The 7978-nt window shown below is 38.1% G+C and overlaps 1 protein-coding gene across 3 annotated transcripts in view; it reads right to left on the reverse strand.

Moving 5' to 3' along the window:
• ankrd6b (ankyrin repeat domain 6b) overlaps positions 1 to 7575 on the reverse strand; it is a 119027-nt gene extending 111452 nt beyond the window's left edge. For all 3 annotated transcript variants that reach the window (XM_088089465.1, XM_088089466.1, XM_088089464.1), the window contains exon 1: positions 7331 to 7575. The gene's annotated coding sequence lies outside the window, so the exon portion shown is untranslated. The remainder of the gene's footprint in view (positions 1 to 7330) is intronic.
• Positions 7576 to 7978: the final 403 nt, after the last annotated feature.

Here is a 7978-nt window from a genome sequence, read left to right on the forward strand (position 1 = left end):
GGCAATATGAGATTTAAAATACTAAACTTCTGGTGTATTTACACCAGGTAGCATTCAAGACATGTCCAAAGTTCAATATTGATTGTTTGAGCTATCTTTTGTTATGGTTGTATGAGTCCATGTTTCCACTAAATATTGACTTCAGTCAGAAGAAGCCATTTGTTTAGACTTTTTTGCTGTTTTAAAACATTGTACATGTTCTCTGTATTCTTTGTATCTTCATAAAGAGACTAAGCAATAAATATATATATTATGTCCTCATTACAACTTTTATAAAACAAAAAATCTATGATCTAAGATTTTTGCACAGTACTGCATATACACTGTGCAATTATTGCATCACACTTCCGGAGAGCCAAGTTTATTGTTGCCCAAACATCAACTTCCACACCGTGGAGTACAGTTGTACAACACTGCAGTACAACAAGGGGAGAACTGCAGGAGGTCTGCGAAGACAAAACTTTTAGATTTTTTATGATAAGTACCTTTTTAAGAAAAAACTACCAGCTGTTCAATGTGAAAAAAAAATGCCAAAATAGCTTCTGCTCTACCACACACACACCACTCTTACGACATGCCCATTAAATGGTGTCAACACCATACAAATACTGGATTGAAACACCGTGTCTGAAACACATACAGGAAAATTCAAATTAATACAGATAATATTGTGTCCGAAAAAAACGCAATGTTGTAGAGCTTCCCCTCAATTCTTAAAATGACGTTTAGGTGGGTCAAGTTTTGCAGGTTGAGTAACACACACTGTCGAGCCTATCCATTTTGAAAGAGCATCGTTGAGCATCTCCACAAGCGATCTCACACTTTGTTTTTCAAATAGTTCTAAGTATAAGACCCGCTTGGTTAAATAAGCATGTGATGCAGTGCGACAGAATTAAAGGATGCAGCTGCACAACAAAGAAGAAGACCCTCCCAGATGCCTCGGAGTTTGCCAGTCTGGTAGCCATAATCACCTCCTGGGCCCTGCTTCATTGTCCAGGAGCACTGAGCAGAAAAGGCCTGTTGTGCTCCTCAGAGAGATGCCTCGACCCTTTCAGCGCTATCTTACAATGAGTTCACCACCCGTGGGCTCCTGAATGCATTACTACAACACCACCACAACACCACATGTGGTTGTTACAATCTCACACGGCCCCTCCCACTCTGTTAATTAGTTTATGACAATTTGGCTTTGATTTGATTTGACAGTCATTCCTATCTGCAATAATATACCAACAGGACTGCACTGTATATATTATATATTGATAATAATATCACTGACCTCAACTAAAAAGAAGTCGGATGGTACAAGAAAAACATGAGCAGGCAGACAGGTAAAGTTGAAGAGAACAAAAGTGAAACGGTAAAATTATTACCAAAGTTCGTTGTAAACATAAGTCACAGTTTACAGACTGATCTTGGGCTGTGCGTACTGTAATTGTTTGCACACACAGTTTCCAGTGCAATGAGGATAACTGTTTACTGGTGGAGTGCCCTGTTAGTTTGACTTCCAAATAAAGTGGTGCAACCCCAATTTCAAAAAAGTTTGGACCCTGTGTAAAAACATAAATCAAAAAATCAAACTGCAATGATTCGCAAATCAGTTGTGACCTATTTTCCATTGGATAAAGTACAAAGAGAAGATATTTGATGTTCAAACTGATAAACTTTGTTTTTTGTAAATATACCCTCATTCTGAATTGATAGCGACATCGTGTTGGGACAGGCGTAACAGTAGATTTGTAAAGTTGTGGAATTCTAAAAAAAACACCTGTTCGTTCCACAGGTGAACATAATTGGATTTGGAAGGGAGCTATACTCGTTTCGAAATAGATCAAAACTGATTTGCAAATAATTGTATTCTGTATTTATTTATGTTTTACACAGCATCCCGGCTTTCTGGAATTGGGGATGTATAAAGCAGAGGTTCCTAAACTTTTTGGTTTGTGACCTTTCCAAATAAGTTTTAGGGACCCATCTTTGATTCTTGCCTTGTTGTATTTGAACAATATTTTGAGGCCTAAAGGTAAAATTATACAGTAATTACAAAAAGATCTTTGTAGAGAAGAAAAAAAAACATTAAAAAAAAAACAATTTTGCTCTACAGATATGTATTTTTTCTGTCTTATTCTGTTAATCCCCTTGTCAAATTTATCTTATTTTCCTTGGGGGGCCCTGATAACCACGTTGGGAACCACTGGCTTAGATCATCCGTATGAACTGTAAACAGGAAGCACACTGTCCACTCTGTGGTTGGTTGCTTAGTTATAGAAATATTAAGGATACAGTGAAAAGTAGGATCAAAGATTTCTTTGCTTAAATCAATGACGAGGTGAGACTGTAACTGAAAGTAACACGAGTATAAGGCAGTTAATGCGGTAAAAAAAATTGGGAGTTGTTGTGAATATGGCAACATATTCGAGCAGAACTGGAAGCATCATCTTTTACTAGAGGAAGCTTTTGCAATCGAAAATGAGCACCCATGTTTTGGCTTGACACATCGTGACTGGTCAGACCCAACCAGGAAGCAAACACAGATGGCTTTGTCATAATTTTTAAAAGTGGAAGTTTCTGCCTGTCCAGACTAAATCACAAACCCCAAAATTTTAAAACTAAAACAAGGTCAGCAGCATGTTCCAAATTTTGTGTTTTAGGGGTTCAGCAACGCTGGAGTGGTGTGGACACTAAGCGGAAACGTTGCAGTGTGTTTAACAAAGAAAACATATAAAAGTTAAATGTCGCTGTGTTCTCAGACCTCCGCAATTAACTTGATGAGTACAGTGTTTTCATCCTGAAGTAAGAAATATGATGACCGAAACTACAAAAAATCATTCAAGTTGTAATAAACTGAAGTTATTCTTTAGTGTGCATTAAGAATGACTGCAGTTGGGGGAAATTATGATGGAAAAGCAGAAAAACATGATTGAGGGTGTCTTTTTCTGTTTGTCTCCCACATACAGAGATCAAGCATTTCCCTGCTGTACACACAGCCAAAAATCAGCCAAAAATCAGAAGAAAGACGAGGTGTAGCTGCCCATGGTGCCACTTCTCCAGCTGGAGAGAGCCGAGTGTCAGCTGTGGGGCAGAGCATACACAACCCCCTCCCACACACACTCACACACACACAAACTATAGGCTCTATCCTGCTGCACCAGCCTTTTGTCTCTTTTCACTTTGCTCCTGAAAAAAAGCGACCGTATACCAATATTCCCCCCAACTTCTTAAAGCCTCAGCCCTGGGAGAACTTAATGACAGCAGATGTAGTGTCTGAGAAAGAGTGCATGGCCCTAGAGTTCATTGTTTCAAGCTACCGATGAAGAGTTAAGTGGGATTTGGAGCCCATGCAAGGCTTAAGACTCAAGAAAGCTCCTTTTTTGTCATGCCACAGAACCATTCACTTCCACCTCCAGTGCCTCACTAGGAAGCGGTGCTATGACAAACAGAGTGCTAATCCCAGGATCTATCCTATTATACTACCACCTGAGGCTGGCTTTCAAACTCTAATGTGTAAATCTCATTCCAGAGTGACATCACCTCCTTAAAACGGCAGCAAGAGCATAGATTTAACACATTACAATGGTAAAACGGCACTGCGAAAACTAACATTTTTAACATCGATTTTCACTCACAATGCATCATGGGAATTAGCAGATCTCTTTACTTGCACTTGACACTCACAATAGGCATCACCTCACCATCTGACAGACAAATCTAATAATTGCCCCTCATAGTGTCTAGTTTCTGGAGCCTGCAAAATGCCCCCCTCCTCCGCCCTGTGGCCCATTAAGGCTTATTATGTGCCCATTATACACCTGGTGACCTTTGACCTTATCCGCGCTGTGCCATGTTAATCAGCTCCCCGGGGACGTGAGCAGACGGACAGACGGGTGAGGCCGCGTGGGTGCATTCAAGGGCTTCCCACAGAGTACAAGACTACATGCCGCTGTTTTTTAAAGAGTTTTTAAAGATTTTTATAATTAATATTTGATTACAATGGTCTCAGTCCATAAAACAAACTATTCCTCAAACGTTTTGCTTGCAGGAAAAACACAAATTCGGAAACTGTACACTGGCTATCACCAAACAGCTAAGTGGAATGACTAGGAATCTGGGAAAAATGGATGAATCATCCGTGAAACCCAATCTCACATGAATTCAATGGCTTTCTGACACCAGTGCCATGACGCCATCAACTCACTGAGCCATTTCTGTTGCAGTAAGTTCTGTCATTGTTTTATACTGTTTGTTCAGTTCACAACAAAAGTAATCAGGCCTAATGAGCACTGTTTCTAAAATTAGTAACTCAGTAACTGCAACAAAGTTATTGCGTCTCTGTCTTTTAGTAGATTTTGAGAATAACTGAACACACTTGGTGTTTAAAACTTTTTATTGCTCTTATTATAAAACTAATACCAGCATAGTACTGCAATATTTTTGTGAAGTAATATGGCATTGTTACATGGATGCAAAGCACTGATAATTACAGATACAAATTAAACTCTTAGTACCCTACTAGAACAATTAATCTGCTTTTTTGTTCAGTCCAATGGCTACATTTTGGGGGAAAAGACTGAAGTGAGATGAACAGACTGAAAATTTAATCTTATTAGATAAAACAGATGATAACAAAGTTCAACTTTGATGACATAATATGCAGTGGAAAAAGGGTCATAAATACTGATATACTGCATTATAGTTTATCCCAATAGTCAGCATATTGCAATATGTTTAAAACTGCCATAATATTGTATCATGACTTAAGTATCTTGAACACTGTATCTTCAGGAATGGGGAATCTCCTTTAAAAGTGGCACTGCACCAACTTTTCTTTATATCATATACATACAATTTCAGAGTTAACTTTCTCAGTATAAAGAGTGCTATTTAGTTGTTGTTTTTTCCAATTTATGCTTACATTTACTGTTTCTAACAAACACTGTGGTCCTTAAGGCCTGATTAATGAGTCAAGTACATTTCATTTCACAAAAAACATCTGCAGATCATGTTTTTGGACTAATCTGACGCCTAAATTATTTACATTACATTGTTTGCTTGGTAGCAGTCATCTTCGCTGGCGTTGTTGGAGCACAATCAGTGACCACCTCTTACAAGACATTGTTCCACAGTAGTCACTTTACATGGTCCCCTTAACTTGGCAGATTTACAAATGAAAACCTGTTTTATACAACCTATGGGTGCAGAAAGATGTATGTTCAGCAGGCTGGGAGATCCATCAAATACTGCAGAACCTCTTAGAAGCATAGAATACAATTTCTTTCAGGTGGTTGTCTGTTTCTGTTAGTTTATACTATAGTTGTCAAGAAACACAAAGTGCAAGCTTATCTTACTAGGTCAATCTCGAGTGGAGGAGCTCACTCCTACATGAAAAGGCTCCTGGTTTTAGTGGATCTCCCTGCAGGCACCCTGGACCCTGACTTCAACCTGAAGACACCGAAGCTCGTAAACAAATCCCATTCAAATAAAAAGTGCTCTTCGCCGAGGCAACTACCAGCTCACAAAACCACTTCTTATGTCCTCTGGGTGTAGCTTGCTGAATTGTGCTGAGGTATTATCATTATAACACATTACTGGCCGGCCTTCCCTAATGAGCTCATATCTTGAACCGTTAAATACCCTCAATTTGAACCCTCGTAGACTTAAATATTTAGGTTAAGCCTCGGGCTAAGTTGCATGCAGAGGAGATTTCACTTAAGCCTATTTTATTTCACTTTTTAATTTTTTTTTCAGGGGCTGTAGCCTAATTTGCATCAGATACAGCACCCAGTTTCCTGATTCATTTTTAACTAATTTATTCTTGTTTTCGGGCATCGTTCACATACACTTAGTTACACTAAACTCTTCCGAGTTCAGAGCAAATCCTTTAAAATAATTATATATTTATATATTTATTTATATAATATATATATATATATATATATTAGATTATTAGGGTGTAATATCAGACACTCCCTACTAGGGAATTATTATGTTACTATCATGAAAACAAAGACGGTATCTTGGAAAGATAATTAACAGTGAACAGCAAAGCTTTCTTCCTCAAAGAGGGGCGTTTCAGCTTAGATCTTTAATTTAAAAAATGAAGGGATTTCCAACCATAGGATCGTCAAAAGTTCCAAAGCAAAACCGTAAGTGAATAAAGTCACAATAAACTTACCATATATATAGTTACAAGATATGGTAATGAGTTATCATAATAAAACATTAGGGACTGCTGGTGATTTACATGTGGAGTGTAAAATAGGGGATTTTTGCTAAATTATTTTTTAAGCACTGGTAAATGCTCATATTTTGTACCCACTGAACCCCAAATTTATCATATCTTATTTGATAAATTTATCATAGTCAAAAATGATACAAAGAGAAATTATTGTTAGATTTTCAAATTTCGACAGTCCTTTAACATATCGTTCACTATGTGGGCTTCGGTCTTAAAAATTGCAGAAAACATGGGGAAAAAAAGTAAATGAGCAGTTTGTCAATAAATGTCCTGCAAAACACAAGAAATTACCATATTTGGGGAAAAAAATAAAGGAACATTTACATTTATACATTTAAAACCATTACACAGAATTAGAATCATTTTAAGCATTTTTTCAGGTCTATTTGTATGTTTGTTGTTTTTTTTTTCTACTTTTTAGTTAATTTTCTTGTACTTTTTACAATTTCTTTTTACTAATTCTTTGGGACATTTTTTTAAAATGTTATTCATTGCGCTCTTCCCGTGTTTTTGAAAAACATCAAGCTATTTGCTCAGATTTCAGAACATTAAAATGTTTCTAAAAATAAACAGTTTGTGCCAGTTCCTGCAAAAAACAAGATTAAATTCTGTGGTCCTGGCTATATTTTTGGGGGGGGGTATCTGTAGCTCTGAATATGGTCAAGATTTAAAGAAAGAAAAATTCACACACAAACACGATTAAGTGTCACCAAAGTCACACCCCTCCTCTGATAAATAAAGTACAGTCCCTCAGTCACTACAGTGTAGTAGTGCAGGTACAAAGGGGCACGTCAGAAACAGCGGTTTAGTGACTAAAATAACAAATACTTGTATGATAATGTCGCAATAAATTGAGCAGAACAGGCTAACATGAAGCTAAAAATTGCATTAAAGTTGCTGTGGAGGCTAACTAGCTTACATGAATGTTGCAGTGATTTGTGTCGAAGTCGGAGCGTAATTCCGGTCAGCACAGTCCCAGCACACAGCCCGCCGCGTCAGACTGTAACATTACGCAGTACGAAAACAAGCCGTGTAAACGCTGATATTTCACAGAAAAACACGACTAAATAAGCGGCATATACAAAAGAGACTTACCGAGAGGAGGAATTGTCACGCAAGTGTTGTTGGCTCGCGCGTGCACGGTGTTAGTTAGTCCGGCGGTCTCGTGAGGTGCACGTTGTTTGGGAGGAAACTCCACAGTGAAAACACACGGTGGCTTCTGTCGCCGCTCCGCCGCTCCCGCCTCCTCTCTGTCCAATTTGCATGTCAACACAGCCGCTGACAGACTCTGTCAATGCGCTGAAATGAGAGGAAGAAGACTCAGTCCAAACACGGTCCAACTTTCCCCTCAAATGAAATGAATTCCGGTCCAAAAAAGACAAGAAATCACCCAATTTTGACCTTTGGCTGTGGAGCCGAATAACTCTGCCAAAGATAACTTTAGCCTACTTTAATCTTGTCTCCAGTGCTCCGAGCTGCATGCAATGTAGTTTACCAGCCATTACCCAGGTGAAACAAGCGCGCATTTTTATTGCCCATATAATCATAATACTGTGTATTTTGGCAAGTATAAGCATGTAAACGAGGGGCCCACTGATATTGGTTTTTCAGGGATGATACCAATACCTTTTATTAGTGGTAAATGAGACCCATAACCGATATTTGGAATCAATATGCATATATGATTAAAATGAAAATCTTTCAGTCAGTATTTAGAATTTAAAATATAACAAACTTCAACAC

This window comes from Plectropomus leopardus, chromosome 16, assembly GCF_026936395.1.
Source record: "Plectropomus leopardus strain MGB_pleo_1.0 chromosome 16, ASM2693639v1, whole genome shotgun sequence".
Lineage (NCBI taxonomy): Eukaryota > Metazoa > Chordata > Actinopteri > Perciformes > Serranidae > Plectropomus > Plectropomus leopardus.